This window comes from Mus caroli, unplaced genomic scaffold, assembly GCF_978045245.1.
Source record: "Mus caroli unplaced genomic scaffold, Mus_caroli_1 scaffold_10, whole genome shotgun sequence".
Classification (NCBI taxonomy): domain Eukaryota; kingdom Metazoa; phylum Chordata; class Mammalia; order Rodentia; family Muridae; genus Mus; species Mus caroli.
In genome coordinates, this window is record NW_028227265.1 from 51,082,816 (window position 1) to 51,100,967 (window position 18,152).

General features: G+C 43.3%; 1 protein-coding gene and 1 pseudogene across 2 annotated transcripts in view; both read right to left on the reverse strand.

Moving 5' to 3' along the window:
- Slc10a7 (solute carrier family 10 member 7) overlaps positions 1-18,152 on the reverse strand; it is a 232,370-nt gene that overhangs the window by 125,154 nt on the left and 89,064 nt on the right. The gene's annotated exons all lie outside the window — the stretch shown is intronic.
- LOC110300056 (large ribosomal subunit protein eL28 pseudogene) lies at positions 3,744-4,563 on the reverse strand (annotated as a pseudogene).

Consider the following 18,152-nt stretch of genomic DNA (forward strand, 5'->3'; position numbering starts at 1 on the left):
TCAGCCTGAAACAACTGGGCTACAACCTGAACATTATGTTGTTTTGAAATTTATTCCATCCAATACATTAGCTCTCCTTGGTAGAGTATTCCTGTCCGGGGCCTCACGAGCACTGCCTGCACGACTGTCGGCATACCAGTCTTCTGAAATCTCACCAAAATGTCCGTTATTCTCAGCTTACACAATTATAAGTCTACTCTAGCTTGGAGCACCAAATTTTTCCACAATCTGCCTGTAAAATAGTTGCAAAAGCCTATAATTCTAATCTTTAGGTTCATCGCAGCAATGATCGTACTTCTTGGTACCCATTTTCTATATTAATTATTTTTATGCTTGTCCATACTAGCTCATGGTCCATCATGCAGGGAAGGCATGGCTCCAACTCCATCCTTAGTATCAAGGTTTGCTACTTCCTCATATGAAAGAAATTGATAGATCCAAACTGGGGACAGTTATAACCTTCAAAGGCCTACCCTAGACTCAGTGCCCTAAAAGTTTGCAAGCAGTGCCAATATCTGTTTTGAAACCACATGTTCAAAACTTGGACCTGAGGGGGCTGGAGAGATGGCTCAGTGGTTAAGAGCACTGACTGCTTTCCCAAAGGACCTGAGTTCAAGTCCCAGCAACCACATGGTAGCTCACAACCATCTGTAATGGGATCCAATGCCCTCTTCTGGTGTGTCTGAAGACAGCTACAGTGTACTCACATTCATAAAAAATAAAATAAACAAAACATATCTTAAAAAAAAAAACCTTGAACCTGTGAGGGACATTCTACAGTGAATTCATACCTAAAGACTACATACCCAATATTTCTACATTTATTCACTGTCTATGGGTCTTGTGAATCTTAAGTTTCAGAATCTCCCAGACAGAAACATTTATTTCTACAGATACTTCTATGGGTTTGCTATTTTTTTTTCCTGTGAGTAATCAACTTATGACTCTTTTTGATCATTTTTCTACAGGAATAGGAAATTTTTTCTTACTTACTCTCAAGACTTGTTTATGTATTACAAATAAAAAAACCACCTTAATTCATATATTTCTTCTTTATTGCATGAATTGGAGGTCTAGAATTGTCTGGTACAGAGAGGGTGCACTGACAGAAGCATCAGTTCAAAGGTAAACAGGAGGCGTGGTCTCCAGTCAGGCACTGAAACAATTTAGGTTATTGACAGTTTTCTCTATGTTTCACTGAAAACAACCCTGGGTTTGACTTTTGAGTCATATCCTTCTCATCTAACCTGTGAAAGTTTCTGCTACTAGAGAGCGCCACACAGAGATGGGGGAAAGTAAGAAAGTATGTGGTCAGCACACCAGCAGTCGTTAAGAGCACCTGCCCAAAGTTGCCTCTTGCCTCTGCAGGACGCATGCCTGTGCAACCTTAGGTTTCTGTTTGTATATAGACATTTTATTTCTAAAGTTTCCAGATTTTCAGACCACCACTTCCTCTTTCTAGATCCATTGTCTGGATCGGCATTCTCCTTACTTACATTATTCATGATCTGAGAGACTTTTTTCCTTTCCCTCCTCCCTCCTTGCCTTTCTTTCTTTGAGACAGGGTTTTACAATGTAGCCCAGGATAGCTTCTAATTCCTGCCTCTGCCTACTAGGGCTGGGATTAGAGATACAGCACACCACCACACCTGGAGATTTCCACTTTCTAGACCAAAGAGTCCTAATAGTTCTCTGAGTCCTCTGATGTCACTTTCTCCCCTCTGGATGAACTGGTAACCACAAGAATGACATTTCCTGAGGGCACTGGCTTTTTGAGTGCTACCATAACTAAAATTCAGAGCCATGATGAAAATGAGATTTGAGATAGTTACAGACAGGAAATCCATGTGGGAAACACTGTCAGTTTCATCCACGGTGGGGAAATTATTTAAACACATACATCTCTGGACAGAAGCAACTTAAAGACAACAAAGAACTGAGGATTTTTTGAAAAAATAGAGGGAAAAAGTTCTTTTGATCTGCCTGTGTATCATATGTATTTTGTTGTAATTATAAGTCTAATTAGGCAAATGATCAAATATCTTGTAAATTCAAGTTATGGAGGGACTAGTGAACAATTAGTCCATCATCTTTACTAATTTGTTCTCAATTCTGTGTGATCCAGAGGGAGCATGGCTCCCTGCCAGTGTCACCTCTGAAACAATGCAGAACTTTGCTCATGTATTTTACATTCTTTAAGAAGATACCGGGCTGGTGAGATGGTTCAGTGGGTAAGAGCACCCGACTGCTCTTCCGAAGGTCCAGAGTTCAAATCCCAGCAACCACATGGTGGCTCACAACCATCTGTAATGAGATCTGACGCCCTCTTCTGGTGTGTCTGAAGACAGCTACAGTGTACTTACATGTAATAAATAAATAAATCTTTAAAAAAAAAAAAAGAAGAAGATACCTAAATTTGTGGACTTTGGAACAAATAAATCTGGGGAAGAAGTATGACTTTTCCCAAAGCTCTCTGTGATGTGTACTACACACTGCAAGGCGCTTCTACAGTAAAAGGGGATTCCTGGAAAAACAGACAATCACATCCTGGCAACTCAGGGGACCGTGGTATCCCTAAACTGTTCAGAAGATCTGAAAAACTGCTTTGAGTATGAAGTAGTTAGCATTCAATAATACCTTAATCTTTAGTCTTTGAAAACTAGAAGAAGCTGCAGTTCTTCTCTCTACCAATAAATAACTAAATCACCTATATCTAAGTACAGAATAAATTCTGAATAAAAGCTTTAGATTTCAAGCATCTAAGCTAAAGAGTTCTATGGCAACTTCAGATTTTATTTTGCTTTAAAAAAATTTGTCTAACAGACTACTGGTATTACCTAATTCATAGACTAATTTCCCATTTCTACCTTAGGGCCTGCATTTGCTTACTGTGTCCATGAAGACTGAAGCACTATATTCTGATCCAGAAACTCTTTATTGACACCTTTCGGGGAACAGCCAATGGGCCCCTGGCTGCCATAGGTAGCACACAAAGGGTGTCCTGTTGACTACCCTGAAGACGTAGTGACCTGCCAGGGAATTTGACTTATGGACTATACACACCTGACTGGTGCCCAGTCCTAGAACTGCCCTTCGTGTGTCTGCTATGCTATCTTGTCTCTTATTTTATCCTCATCCTCTTTGATGATGGTGCCTTCCCACCTCCCATTTTCCCTGCCAATAAGATCAGGAAAACCCAGGGCATGCAGACACAAAGCTATCAGTGAATCTGAAGACCAGGTTGACATTTTGGCTCTGATCCTCTTTCCAGTATAGTTTCACTACTCAGAAACAAAATATATGGATGTAAAATTGATATTCAAAGAACCTCCCATATTTAATGTATAAAACTTGATGCGTTTGGACATATTCAATCACCTGTGACACCCACCACCATCATCAAGGTAGCAGACACCCAATTTCCCCTTCCCTTTCCTATGGCAACTATGATCCTGGGATTCAACTCTTATCTAATATTAGGAGCTACTTCAAGAGCTTCCTGAAATCCTAGTTGACTCATGAAGAGAGCTAACAAGACAGCTTACTAGCAAAGTCTCGCCTGCCCTGACCACCAACCCCCATACTCTTTCATGAATAATGAGACTCTGTTTAATGCCACAGCAGTCACATGAGGTCAACAAGCATAAGAATAAGAGACTAACAGCTGACTACAGCAGAGTAGAAAGAAGAAAACAGCCAGGGACTCAACATGATCATCAAGATCACCAATTATCTACTTCCTGTTGACTTATGAGAGGAGAAAGGCACCCATTCCCCCAAAGTAGTTAGAAGGGTGTACACTAGTGTTTAGAAGATCCTAAGTCCTCAAGATATTTTTTAATTTCCAGAAGCCTCATAAAGAGTACACAACACTTTGGTCTACTAAGATCATCACCACTTTGTGTCTTACAGAGTGACATACATTAGGTGGTATTAACTTCTATTGGACTCTATATCTCAGAACAGAAAGCCCCCTAGAAAGTTCAGCATATTACGGCAACACTGTTTACTCCATACATGTGTTAATTCCTAGCACCTTCATAAATTGTGTTTGTGTGTGTGTATTCATTTGAAAAAGTCAGTGGACTCTGTATTGCTTCTGGGGTGTGGGGCTCAGGAGCTCTTGGTTAGGCACGTCCGTTTCACGTTCACAACCACAGGCTTCTGGCTTCAAAGGATGGCACTGTCCCTGTGGCTGGCCGCCATGTGCAGATCAGGGAGATACTTGTCCATTTGGGTCATGTGCCTGATGCTGCTGAGGACAGCCCAAGCACTCTTGTTGATGGTGGTCAACACTCATGTAAGAAGTGGCAGGTTTTCGCTGGTGAGATCTGCGTTTCATAAGCACCAAGACCCCTCTGCCATCAGCCGCAGGCTCCACTCCCACGGTCTTGGGTGAATTAGCAAGAAGCAGAAGAAGTTGTGGACCTTCAGATTATTGAGCTCAGTGCTGTGTGTCTGTTTACTCATCTTGATCAAGAAACTGGTGCAGTTCCGAACAACTGGCCATCCCATGCAGATGCTCAGACATGGAGGCAACCAGAGACAGAAAGAGAGCCACCTTCAGAAATTCTTAAAGGGTTTTATTATTATTAGCAAAAGACAAAAGCTCTGAACTAAAAGATTGGGAACAAATGCATTTTCCAATACACCCTTCTTTACTTTTGCAATTCAGATTTTAAACTGATAGACAAAACATGAATTTTAAATGGTAATTCAACCATTTCCAATGTATAGGACAACAGAGAAAGGAAAACTTAATGGTCATGTGCAGGCAGGACTCTGGAATGTTTAGGTGCTCTTAAAGGTCCTGCACCCATTGTAGTCCATCTGTGGATCACACCTGTGTAATTCCAGCAAAAGTCAACCCAATCGACAGCACATTCCAGACTGCCAGAGCCAACCAGCAAGACTCCTGCCCAAAAGACCAACAAATGAAAAAGCAAACAAAACAATAAACCATTGGTTCTCAGCCTGTGCGTTGCCACTTGTAGCTTATCAGATATTTAAATTACAATTCATAACAGTAGCAACATTACAGTTATGAAGTAGCAATGAAAATAGTTTTATAGCTGGGGTTTACCACAGCATGAGGAACTGTATTAAAGAGCTGCAGCGTGGGGAAGATTGAGAACCACAGCAATAAAACAATGTTTCTCAGTGAAAGAAAAGCATGCTCCAAAAGTACATTTTAAAAAATCCTACAAAAATAAAGACGAAAACTCATTTAAGTCCAAATAGAGAGAATGGCACATTAAGTGTTGGTGAAATGCTCAGTGGGTGAAGGCATCGAACTCAATTCCCAGAACCAACCTGAGACAAAGAGAGAACCAATTCCTGCAAGTTGTCTTCTGACCTCTACATGCCCGCTCTAGTACAAAGACACAGGTGTGCATGTTAAACCCATGTGTTATCGCATATACAGCTGCCACCTCTGTACTTGGCAGCTGAGGTAGTGTGGTGATGAATTAATGGCCAGGCTGGGCAGCACAGGGAAGGTTTGACTCAAAAACCAAAACCAAAGTCAGCAAGATGGCTCAGGAGCTAAAGAGGGTTGCCAACATGCCCAAGGACCTGAGGTGGATTCCCAGAACCATGTGGTGAGGTGAGAAGCAACTCCTACAAGATGTCCTATAACCTCCATATGTGTGCCATGCCCCTCCAATAAATATGTAATGTAGAAACAAACAAACAAAGAAACTTTAAAATCCTAAACAATGCAAACAGAAAGCATGTTAAAAACAAGGGTCATTTGTCAAACTCAAAAACCTATATTATACATGACCCAGTTCCCGAAAGGTCAGAACTGAAGGGCAAAAAGAGGACCCCAGAGGGCTGTGGGAGGAGGGATCGTCAGCATGGAGAAAGGTGCTGGAACATTCTACATGCTGACCGTGCTTCTTACATAACTATTAGAATTATTAGAATCTGTAGACTGCCCATGTTTCAAAGGTAAACTTTTCCATACTTAATTTATTCCTTAACTTTGAAGTGGTAGAAAAGACTTATCTGTGAGCTATCTGTTAAAAAAAGAGTTAGTCCATGCTAGGTTAACTGATATTCTATTAACTAGCCAAGAATCTGAGAGACAAAACTGTTCCAGAAGGTTCTGAGCTGTAGGAGATCTTTATAAGTCTTCAAGACATTATGGTAGAATCAGTTTGATCCTGGAGCTATACAACCATTATTGATTGATTGATTGATTGATTGATGAGTAAGGGCTCACATGAAGTGATAGCCTCAGCTGTAGAAACAGCGGAGCCATACACCCACTATTTATTTATTTATTTATTTATTTATTTATTTATTTATTTATTAGTAAGGGCTCACATGAAATGACAGCCTCGGCTGTAGAAACAGCGGTTGACCCTACCATTTCGTCCTGCGCCTTCCAGTGAGGGCATGGGTACACATGATATATCTGATGCCACCTTTACATTTCCATGGTGGCTACAGAATATCTCACATGGACAGCTCATCTGCTTTCACAGGAACCCGGCAAGGCTGGCTGGGTGCCATGCTCTAATATGGCCCACCTTAGATAAGAGCCAACAAGGCTCATTGTTTTATAGGACTCACCTATAGTCCTAAAATCAGTACAGAGCCAGAAAATGAACCACAATATTCTGATTCCAAACTTAATAATGTTTTTCTCTCATATCAGGGGGCCAATTAAAGGTAACATACCTAAAATCTCTTTCCCAAGTCTCCAACTACCAAGCCAACTGAAACCACCCACGCTGATCTACAAATATAACTCCAAAGCTCCTGGGAAAATTCCATAAAATTAAAATGCCTGTCCAGCAGAGACGGGGTTTTCTGGAGTAAAAGCTACTGCTAAAACAGAAATGAGTCAACAGAGCTCCTACGGGGCCTGCACACGGTCACATGGAGTCTCGCCACCCTCTCCAGTGACAGGCGACACTGCTACCCTCATTCATGGAGACAGTCGACGAGGAGACGCTGAGTAACTTGTCCACAGTTGTGCTGCTTATTAAGGATGAAAACTAGATTCTTATGCAAGATCTTTGCCCTTTAAACTCTTGACCCTCAGGCCCCTAGGTCTACACATTTGTAATGAGTCAAGACTTTAGTGGTTTCAAATATTTCTTTGAACCTCAACATAAAAAAAATTTAAAGGTATTATGCTGTTCATAGTTTTTCTGTCCCTAAGATGAGCGTTAAGTACTTGTGCTTCGTTTCTGCAAACGTGTCCAACCTCTCTGGCACTGCGAAAAGGCTGAATCCTCCAATGGCAGGTGCTTTGACTTGACCATCCTCTATGTGCCTGCTTGGTACCTGGTATACAAACTGACGACTAGCCCAGAGACCGAAGTGAACAACATGCAAGACAAGTAAAGACATGACTCTGGGAACAGTGATGCTCCCCTCAGAAAGCCACTTCTGCTTGAAAGTGGTACATTGTTTCTATAGCAGAACTTGTGGGTGGGTAAGAGAGAAGAAACGGTTCACTTTAAAAGAGATTCTCTAAACCCTACCTAGAAAAATTACCATAAAGGCACTTGAGGGTGAGGGTGGAGCACACAGTCACCTCAGTGCTGTTTTTATCTGGTTTATCATCTTTAGTGGCTGTTATTAAAAAGAAAAACAGATGAGGAAGAAGATTTATACTGTGATCTGGTTTTAGATCGTGTGTGTGTGTGTGTGTGTGTGTGTGTGTGTGTGTGTGTGTGTAAGGGGAGAAGGGGGAGGGGTATAGGTAGGTAGGTACATCATTGTCTTGCTGAGCTGTAACTTGCAAATTGAAGTTCATTTTGCTTGTCAAGTGCAGATAAAAGGAGAAGGAAAGAAACAGTTTAACTGTAAATGGCACCTTCCCCTAACTCCTGAACTAGTGCACACAATAAGATGAATAATTCAGCTGCCCGGAACATCATGTGTGCAAAGCACGGCTGCAGACCAGGGGCATTTTCACTTGGAATTTGTGTCGCCTTTAGTCAGCCCACTTCATCTGCATTTCCGACACCTGCTTCTTCAGCGGGGAGGGCGCTGCTCTTCCGTAATCACCTCTTATCTCCATTCTGTCCGGCTAACAAAAAGATTACGTGACAGAACTCGGTTACCTGACCTAGAAGAGAGAGGGAGCGGGGATCCTGCTTTATCTTATCAAGGTACTTTTTAAAGCATATTATTTACAAATGGTCACACTTTATAAAGTCTATATAAATAAATATATGAAACATCAGTGTTGGTTATAACAAAGATATGTCTACATCTTCTGCGATGAGGACCTGTTTCAGTTCAAACAGAAGAAAAGAAGTAACTGCAAAGATGAACCTGATTTGTAAAGTTCACAGCTGTCCCTTAACAAGTTTATTATTACTACATTATTTGTATTAACAGGAGAGGGTTTTTAGGCTTAGTCTGTGTAATATGGGTGAAGTGAAGCTACCAAGCAAATCAAGCCGTGGCAGGACTCCCACTCAGTCCACTGTCAACAGTCCCCATCACACGACCCACCGTGTGCCACAGCTGTAGGTAGATTAGCTAAGGCTGAGGCTTTCCCACACAAAAGCTGTCTGAGCGGAGTAGCTGGGAGAAGACACAGAACACTGAGCACTTTTGAGCCTGCTATCAAAGGAGTGCCTTTCCTTCAGAGAATCTCACTATAATACAACGATCTCATCTGTTGTCTGACTCCTTTATACGCATGTAAACTCCATCTGGCTGCTCACCACTGTTCCCCAAGCCGACCTTAGCAATAGGCACAAAGAAATACTCAGTAACTCTTACACAAACGCTCAGCTCCCAACCATGCTGAATTAGACAGGAAAGTGAAGGAGTATCAATATGTATCTATATTTCTCTCTCCCTCTCTTCCCTCTCTCCCTCCCTCTCTTCTCTCTCTCTCTCCCTCTCCCTCTCCCTCTGTGTGTGTGTGTGTGTGTGTGTGTGTGTGTGTATGTGTGTGTTGGTGGCAGTGGCCATGTTTTAGTTTCTCCAGACAAGGTTGCTCAGTGTGGCCTGCCTCTGCCTCCTAAGTGTTAGAATTAAAGGTATGCATCACTAGGTGCACCTTGCTTGTGGGTGTATTTTTATTTTTTACATGCATACGAGATCCTACCTGTCAAAGATTGCCATAGGACAATATTTTCTATATAAGCTGACTCCCTCAGACACCAACCAACCATTCCTTTAAAATATCAAGGCATTTAATTCCAAATTTTAAATAAGTTATTTAAACATATATATCATTTATCTCTTCATCCACCTTTAAAACTAGGCTTCACAAAGTTTAATCAATTACAGATGCTTTGCAATAAAAAAAATTCTATATTAACCCCCTCTAAATCCTACAGTATAATACTGTGACCTACTGGGTATTAATGACATTCGTAGAGCTTGTATCCCTGAACATAGGACAGAGGGCTGCAGGCTCAGATCTCCCACCTGTGTCCTTTCCTGCTTTCTCTTCTCAGAATCCCACTTTCTATACTTCCTCACTTTAGGCTCCTGCATCCATTAAGTTTTAATTTATTCTCTCTATGAACCAGAGGTTATTAAAGCAATCTTACATATCAAATAAAATCCTGCTTCAGAAATTTGAAAATAGTAAGCTACAAGTATCTTTCTTGTCTGAGAAGACACTTCTAAGGTCCTCTGAAGCCTGTATGATGCCACAGATTGATAAAACACCATTAAGTAAACATCATTAGGAATTAGTGGTTCTTTCTGTAACTGAGTCAATAGCATAATGATTTGAATTTGTTTCTCAAGTATATTAAAAATACCTGCCACAAACCACTTGCAATATGCATATCCATGATACAATGCTGAGCTCATTTTAATCGGGTTGGAAATGGTAGGAACAGTGAATCTGTGAGCCACACAGAGACAAGGAGCAGTATGTAAATACAGGTGTGCAACACCCCACCCCCCCCACACACACACCCTAAACACATTCCTTTTAACTCCATCTCTAATAAGGTGCTTTTCAGGTCAGTGGAGTCAGGGAGGTGGGCTTCTCTGCTGGGCACAGTACACACTGCATCATCAGGGGTAGGCAGAGGGCAGCCCAGCCTGGCTTGCAGCCAACTGAGGAAGAATGATTAACCCAGAGCAGGAGAGGCACCAAGGCCCAGTAAGAAAGCACCACAGTGCAGGCGTCACTCAGGATGAAAGCGGGGCCTAAAGCCCCCCACACCCTGGGGCCAGCACATCAGTGTGCAGTTAGGGCATGGTTAAAACACAGGGCTGTCCATGTGTGGAGAGCAACTGGAGTCAGCTGCAAAGATTAGCTACAGGGCATTTCAGAAAACTGAGAGAATATAATGTGTTCAAAATATTTTTATTCATACTAAAAATCTGTATAAACAACTAAAAAGTGGTTTAAAAGATTTCCTCTGGGTCTGGAGAGAGAGCACTGGCTGCTCTTCCAGAGGTCCTGAGTTCAACTCCCAGCAACCTCATGGTGGCTCACAATCATCTGTCATGGGATCCAATGCCCTCTTCTCGTGTGTCTGAAGACAGCGATAGTGTAGTCATATACATAAAGTAAAATTTTTAAAAAAGATTTATTTATTTATTATATGTGAGTACACTGTAGCTGTCTTAAGACACACCAGAAGAGGGCGTCAGATCTCGTTACGGATGGTTGTGAGCCACCATGTGGTTCCTGGGATTTGAACTCCGGACCTTTGGAAGAGCAGTAGGGTGCTCTTACCTACTGAGCCATCTCACCAGCCCATAAAGTAAAATTTTTAAAAAGTTTCCATTAAAAAAAAAAGTTAAAAAAAAATTTCCTTGGCAGAACACCCATCCATTGTTGCTTTCTCATCCGATGACACTCAAGGAACTCAGCGGGGATGTAGAGGAGACAGTACTCTGGCCCTGCGAGAACTCAAGTCCTAGTGGTGGAAGGCGGATGTTAGAGATTACACAGATAACTTTAAAATCCCAATATGCTTTCTAAAGGAACAGGATATAGAAGAGAGCCTAGTCTAGACGAGGATAATTGAAAACCGCCTCTTAGGAAAATGATACATACACTGAAGCCCCCGAGGAAAGGGAAGGCCAACTAAGTAAGGGAAAAGTGGGGAGCATGCCTAGAGGCCTCACGGAAAGCTGCACCCTGGCCACACGAAGATGCTACAAGGATGCTACAAGAATTCATTTCTATCACCTCCCTCCCTGTCCCGGCTCTTCCGGGACGGCCTTAGTATCTGGATACGTTTTTTGGTGGAAAGCAAGAGGTGAAGAGAAAGGACACGGGACTGCTGGTGTGTCCTAGGAAGCTGCATCTTGTCCTGACCCATCCCCTGCTTCCCGACAGGCTCAGTCTGCTGCATCACGGGCCTGAAACCAGCAGGGCAGGGCCTATATTGAATTCTCTGAAGTCATGAGTGACAGGAAATCTCTCCCTGACTTCAGTTTCTTCTATCAGCCATTTTGTCATAACAATAAGAGAAGCAACTGTCATGGAACCTGTCAACTGTCGGTTCATTGCTCCCCAAAGCACCATTTTGCCAAAACTTCTGTAACTTGCTCTATCACCATCTGCAAATGTCCACTCAAGCTTCCCCCCCCCCCCCAAGACAGGGTTTCTCTGTGTAGCCCTGGCTGTCCTGGAACTCACTCTGTAGACCAGGCTGGCCTCGAACTCAGAGATCCGCCTGCCTCTGCCTCCCAAGTACTGGGATTAAAGGTGTGCACCATCACGCCCGGCTCTATTCAATCATTCTTAAACAAAACTCACAACTATCAGTTTATAAACAATAGCAAGCCCTCTTTCCTCATTTCTCCTTATAGTCACAGACTATCCAACAACTTTCCAACCAATAGCATGGCAATTCTATAAGATCATATAGCCCACTGACACCATGGCCATCTAGTTTACATAAGCACACATGTTTACACCACACACCATGGCCACCTAGTTTACACAAGCACACTCCATGCTGATGTGTATACCATACTAAAAGCCACTGACTGAGCACTTCCCAATGAGACATCTTTTCTCCACGTGGCATGCATAGTTTGAAGCATTAAACTAAAAATGCTGTTTGTTCTACTCTCTCACTAAAATGTGAGCTCCACACAGCTCCATCCTTTGTTAAATAAATGAGCGAGTGAAACCACTCCTCTTTCAGAACAGAGGTTATAGGTAAAAAAGGTGGCATGGGGAAATGTGGAAAGGGAGACAAGGAGCAGGCCATGCACAACTCTGCAAGCTAAAAGTGATATTGGTATTTATCTCAAAAGAAATCCATTGAGACTTTAGACAGAAATATGATACTGGGAATCTTTTATTATTATGCTAACTTCTACATAGAGAAGAGGGCAAAGGAGATGAAGAGGAGCTTGGATGTGGCCCAGTGGTAGCGTGCTTGCCATGCAAACCCTTGTCAGAACCCCAGTGCTGTATAAACTGGGCACGGCAGCACATGCCTACAGTCTAAGCACTCTGGAGGTAGACACAGGAGGGTCAGAAGCTCAAGGAGATCCTCGGTCACAGGTTCAGTTCAAAGGCTAGCTAGGCTATATTAGACTCATACACACATACATACGTACATACATACATACATCTATGTCTACCCCCATCCTTGGAGTAATACAAGTTTTGGGGTTACCCTATATGATAGAGTATACAGGACTAACACATAGTGATATAAAAAAAAGAAGACATCTGCTCATCGTATTGCAATTGGATTTAAAGTTGTCAACACTACCTCTTAAAATGTAAACATTGCTTTCCTAAGTCTTTTCCCTCTGAAGAAGTGGGAGATAAAAAATGTGCTGATATCAGGACTTTGATCAAATCCTAATGATGCAGGCACCAAAACAATCCAGTCGTGCTTTCAGCTTATAAAGCATACGTTGGAACAAGGTCCGTACAGGTTAAGAGCTGCCCAACTTCCTGATGTCCTGTGGCTACAGATCTGGCGGAGAGCCAGGGAGTGTGGAAAGAGATGAAGCGAGAGAAGCACTGGTGATTTAACCTCCGGTCTTCCCTTAAGGACAAGCATTTGTCACCTTGACAGCAAGGTGAAAGGTTTGCTTGAGTATGCTTATCACAGGGCTCTCTTCCCTCCTCCCAGGGGTCCTGTGATTTCTGAACAGACATTATCTGAATGGATGATGATGAGGAAAGGGAGGAGCCACAGAAAGGGCTGGGGGAGAAGAGGTGAGACCCGCATAACTCAGAGCCTCCTCCGGAAATGCTGCTCCAGGGACCGTGACACAGATTCACCATGGCTGTTCCTCCTCCTAAGCTTCCACTTGAGGCCAGAATAATCAACTCCATAAATTATCGCACATATCCAACGGTGGCCAGTTAACAGTACAGTTCCCATCCCCAACAACTACTAGACTGTCAGAAAGCAAGCGTGCAAGGAATGAATTCACACACAAGCTCTCACGCACATGCACATACCCCCAGGCACGCACGCATGCTCTACAAATCTCTCATTTTTAGGGTTAATAATTCTGATGTAAATGTCTGCTTCCGGCTTAAATCTAACACTTAAAATGAGCCTGATTTTCATTCTCAGTGATGATGTATAACTCAAATTAGCATTAATGTGAGGATGCTCACAACTCACAGAAGATAACAAGAGCTCGGTCCTTAAGCACTAAAGTACTCTATTTTTACAAATGTGGAAAGGACAATTTTAAGTGACAATCATTCACTTCTGAATATTTCATCATAACTTAATTTCAGGAAACACAGGTACTCATTCATGTACTCCTGCGAGGGATGAGATTGTCAATGAGAGCTTTTTAACTTTTACTTTAAAAATTATCTTGCCTGAAATTGGATAAAATTACAATTATCCATTTCTTTTCAATATTTACTGGCTTATCTACCACCAGAAAAGTCAAAGTTTAACATAATGAACTCAAATGTAACTGGTAGGTAGGGAAAGTGACAGGCTGGAGAAAGGTTCCGTGGGTAGCAAGCATGAGACCCAGGTTCTCATCCTCAGCTCCCACATAAAAGGCGCAATGGCAGCAGCTTGGGTTTGCAACCCCGGGACTATGGAGGCAGAGCTGGACAGAAAGAGCACTGGCTTGCAATGGCCAGACTTCCCAGCTACGTGGATGAGTGTCAGGGTCAAACTATACCAAAGACACGAGAGACATTGAGAGTGGAGGCTGGTCATGGAGAAAAGAACATCAGACATTTGCAAGAGAGAAACGGGAGGGGACCTGGGAGTCTGTCTGAACACTTTTACATTCTTCTGAGATCCGAGAACGCTTGCTAGCAGAGCCCAGCCATGGCAACCATGCACAGCACCTCACAGACCAGTACGAACCAGATAATCATGACACCACTGTTCCATTTCATGTCCCTTGCACTTCCTGGAACGTCTAACATCAAGTGTTTCAGATGCTTTTGTTTTTGGAGAAACTCCACAAGTATAAATCTGCATGGAGGCAACAGCAGTGAGGCTTAAAACTAGGAGTCTTCCCTGAGAGAGGGAACATGGATGGAGTCTGAAAAGGCTGGAGTGAGCGAGCAGTGTGCAGAGGGATGCATGCACGGGCCCAGAGGTGCTGCACAGTGCACTCTCACCACACAGGAGTGAGCGAGCTCTCATCCACCTCAGTGTGCCGAGGGATGCATGCACGGGCCCAGGGGTGCTACTTTTTGGTTTTTTTGAAACAGGGTTTCTCTGTGTAGCCTTGGCTGTCCTGGTACTCACTCTGTAGAACCAGGCTGTCCTTGAACTCAGAGATCTGCCTGCCTCTGCCTGCCAAGTGCTGGAATCAAGTGTGTGCCACCACTGCCTGGATGGAAATTATATTGATTTGATCCCAAATCAAAATTCACTTCATGATTTTTTAATTGGAGTGTCAACAACTCAAACAGAAATTTTAAGATGAAACTTTTGAATAGAATACAATTCAAAGATATACTACTTTGATACTTGAGAAATGGTGGGAAGAAAATAGTAAAATTTTGTTTTCTGTAATTAAACTACCATTTCTGTAAGAGCAGAAAACTTTATATGTACTGTAAAGATCCTGCAGGTCATTGCATACAACAGTCTTGGGCAGTGTTTGTTGATGTGCTGTTGTGTAGTGTGGTAGTGTGTGAGGTACAGAGGGTGTTTTACATCCAGAATGATGGAGGCTGGAGCCATGTGGGGATGCATGACTGATGCCAACAAAAGCCACATGGATTTATTACAGCGGTTACCTTCTCATTCTATGTTACTTACTATGGTGTGTATCTGTGGTGTGCGTGTGAGGGGCTCTGCATATACCAATGCACACATTTGAGATCAGAAGACAAGTTTTCTTTTACCATGAGTCCCAGGGGTTAAACCCGGGTTGCTGGGCTTAATAGATGAGCTCTTTTACCCACTGGGCCATCACAACACCACCATTATGCTGACTTTTACCCACTGGGCCATCACAACACCACCATTATGCTGACTTTTACCCACTGGGCCATCACAACACCACCATTATGCTGACTTTCACCCACTGGGCCATCGCAATGCCACCATTATGCTGACTTCTGAAGTGGTTCCTGGTTGTTGTGTGCATAGAAACCTTTTACTGTTACCAACTTTTCCCAACGCTGACATTGGGCACCTTACCCCATGTGTTGTTGAAACCCACAGTTTCATTAACTTAGCATTAGCACAGTGCACAGTAGGCAGCAGGACAACATCAGTACCTGAATCACTGAGTAAGTGACAGGGACATTTGGCCTTTTCTTCTGTTCTTGGGTTCTTCACAAGACAACTTAAAAGCCATAGACAGTGTCCATCAGTGTCTTTATGGATTCATAATACACGCAGATCAATCTTTCACCACCTAACAAACCAACACACTGCTGCCCATGGACACACTGATGCCAATGGACACACTGATGCCAATGGACACACGGCTGCCCATGGACACACTGATACTAATGCACACACACTGCTGCCCATGGACACATTGATACTAATGCACACACGGCTGCCCATGGACACACTGATACTAATGCACACACACTGCTGCCAATGCACACACCTTGCCTATGCACACACTGCTGCCAATGCACACACTGCTTCTAATGCACACACCTTGCCTATGCACACACACTACTGCTAATGCACACACTGCTGCCTATGCACACACACTGCTGCTAAAGCACACACCTTGCCTATGCACACACACTGCTGCCAATGCACACACTGCTGCTAATGCACACATTGCTGCCAATGCACACACTGCTGCCAATGCACACACTGCTGCCAATGTACACACTGCTGCCTATGCACACACTGCTGCTAATGCACACACCCTGCCTATGCACACACACTGCTGCCAATGGACACACTGCTGCTAATGCACACATTACTGCCAAGGCACACACTGCTGCCAAGGCACACACTGCTGCCAATGCACACACTGCTGCCAATGTACACACTGCTGCCAATGCACACACTGCTGCCTATGCACACACTGCTGCTAATGCACACACCCTGCCTATGCACACACACTGCTGCTAATGGACACACTGCTGCCTATGCACACACACTGCTGCTGCTAATGCACACACGGCTGCCCATGGACACACTGCTGCCAGGCTATTTCTTCCCATATGTCACTTTGGACATGATGTACTCCTTGTCAAATCCTTCAAAGCTGAATCTACATACCATTTCAGCTAACCTGGCTGGCCTGTGAGTTCCCCAAGATCCCTCCGGTTTCTAACCTTGCAGTGGCAGAACCTTCCCCTAATGAATAAAGATTTCAAGGGACCAATCACTGGGTGAGGAGTAGGTTGGGAAGAGGAAGATGGGAGGCAGGAAAAGAAGCCTTCCTTTTGGATAGGAGAGAGCATGGAGACACAATGTAAGTAGCCAGAGGCCACCAATTTAGGTTGCAGATCCATCCGGATCCACCACCAGAGGATTTATAACTTAGAATAGCTTACAAAATCAGGATGCTAGTTTCAGCGCCCAGCGATCGTGTCACCTGTTGATTCGAAACTAAGATTGTATGGTGTTTTCCTTCATGTGGCAACTCAACTGGGTTCCAGAGGAAGGCACCCCAGCCAGCCGTGGGAATTTGGAAGCATGACACAAGTTTGGCAACAGCCCACCATATTGGCAGCAGCCCGCCATGGGGACTTAGCGAGCTGGGTGGAGAGATTTCGGAGGTGAGGCACAGAGTCCGCTGGGCTGAGGACAGGTCAGCCTGTCGGCCAGTGCCTTGCCAGAGGTAGTGCAGGACTGCCTTTTTTATTATTTCATGCTACAGAGCTCTAGGGGTGTTCTACCATAACTACTTACTTGTTCTTTTAATGTGGGTGCTTACGTCAAGCACATTACCCATTCAGCCATCTTCCCAAGAACTTAAAATAAACATACAATAAAAACACAGGCAGTGAACACATGTGTGATCAAACTTTAAAATAACAAATACAAGTAACCATATTAATAATACACACTGTAAACTAGTTTCTAGCTTATCTAATAGGCATATCTCTTCAGTTTCCTCCACTAAAATTTTCTATAGTGATAAATATGTGGAGCTACACTGGCCAAGACAGTAGCCAACAGCCACACGTGGCTAGTATGACTAAAGAACTGAATGTTTAGTTTTAACTAATTTGCATTATTTTTTGTTGTGTATTGGGTGTGTGAACACATGTGCATGTGTGCATGTAAAGGACAAAGGCAAACTTGGGCATTGTCTCTTGGGAGCCATCCCATCCACCTTGTTTAAGACAGGATCTCTCACCCTGGCTCTCCCTGAATTGCTGGGGTAGCTGTCACTAAGCCCTAGGGGTCTCCTGGCTCTGCCCTCTTCAGTGCTGGCTGAAAGTGCACAGCACTATGTTTAAAACACAGGCTCTGGGGATCAAACTCAAAGTCTTCATGCTTACACAGCGATACTTTACCCACTCAGCTATCTCCTGAGCCGCTAATGGCCATCATTTAAGTTTAAATGGTTATGGTTTGTGGCTACTATGTTGGTTAGTACAGTCACAGATGATGCAATATGCAACCCCAAAGTTTCTTTGCCTCTTCGATTGAGAAGGGAAACATCTTTATAGCAGACACATGCAAGATCACTGGGAGGCATTGGAGAAGCTTTGATATCAGTGAGACATTAGGTACAGGGAGTCGATCAAGGGGAAAAACAATCTGCAATGGAAGCAGAGGACACAGGAGCAAATGACT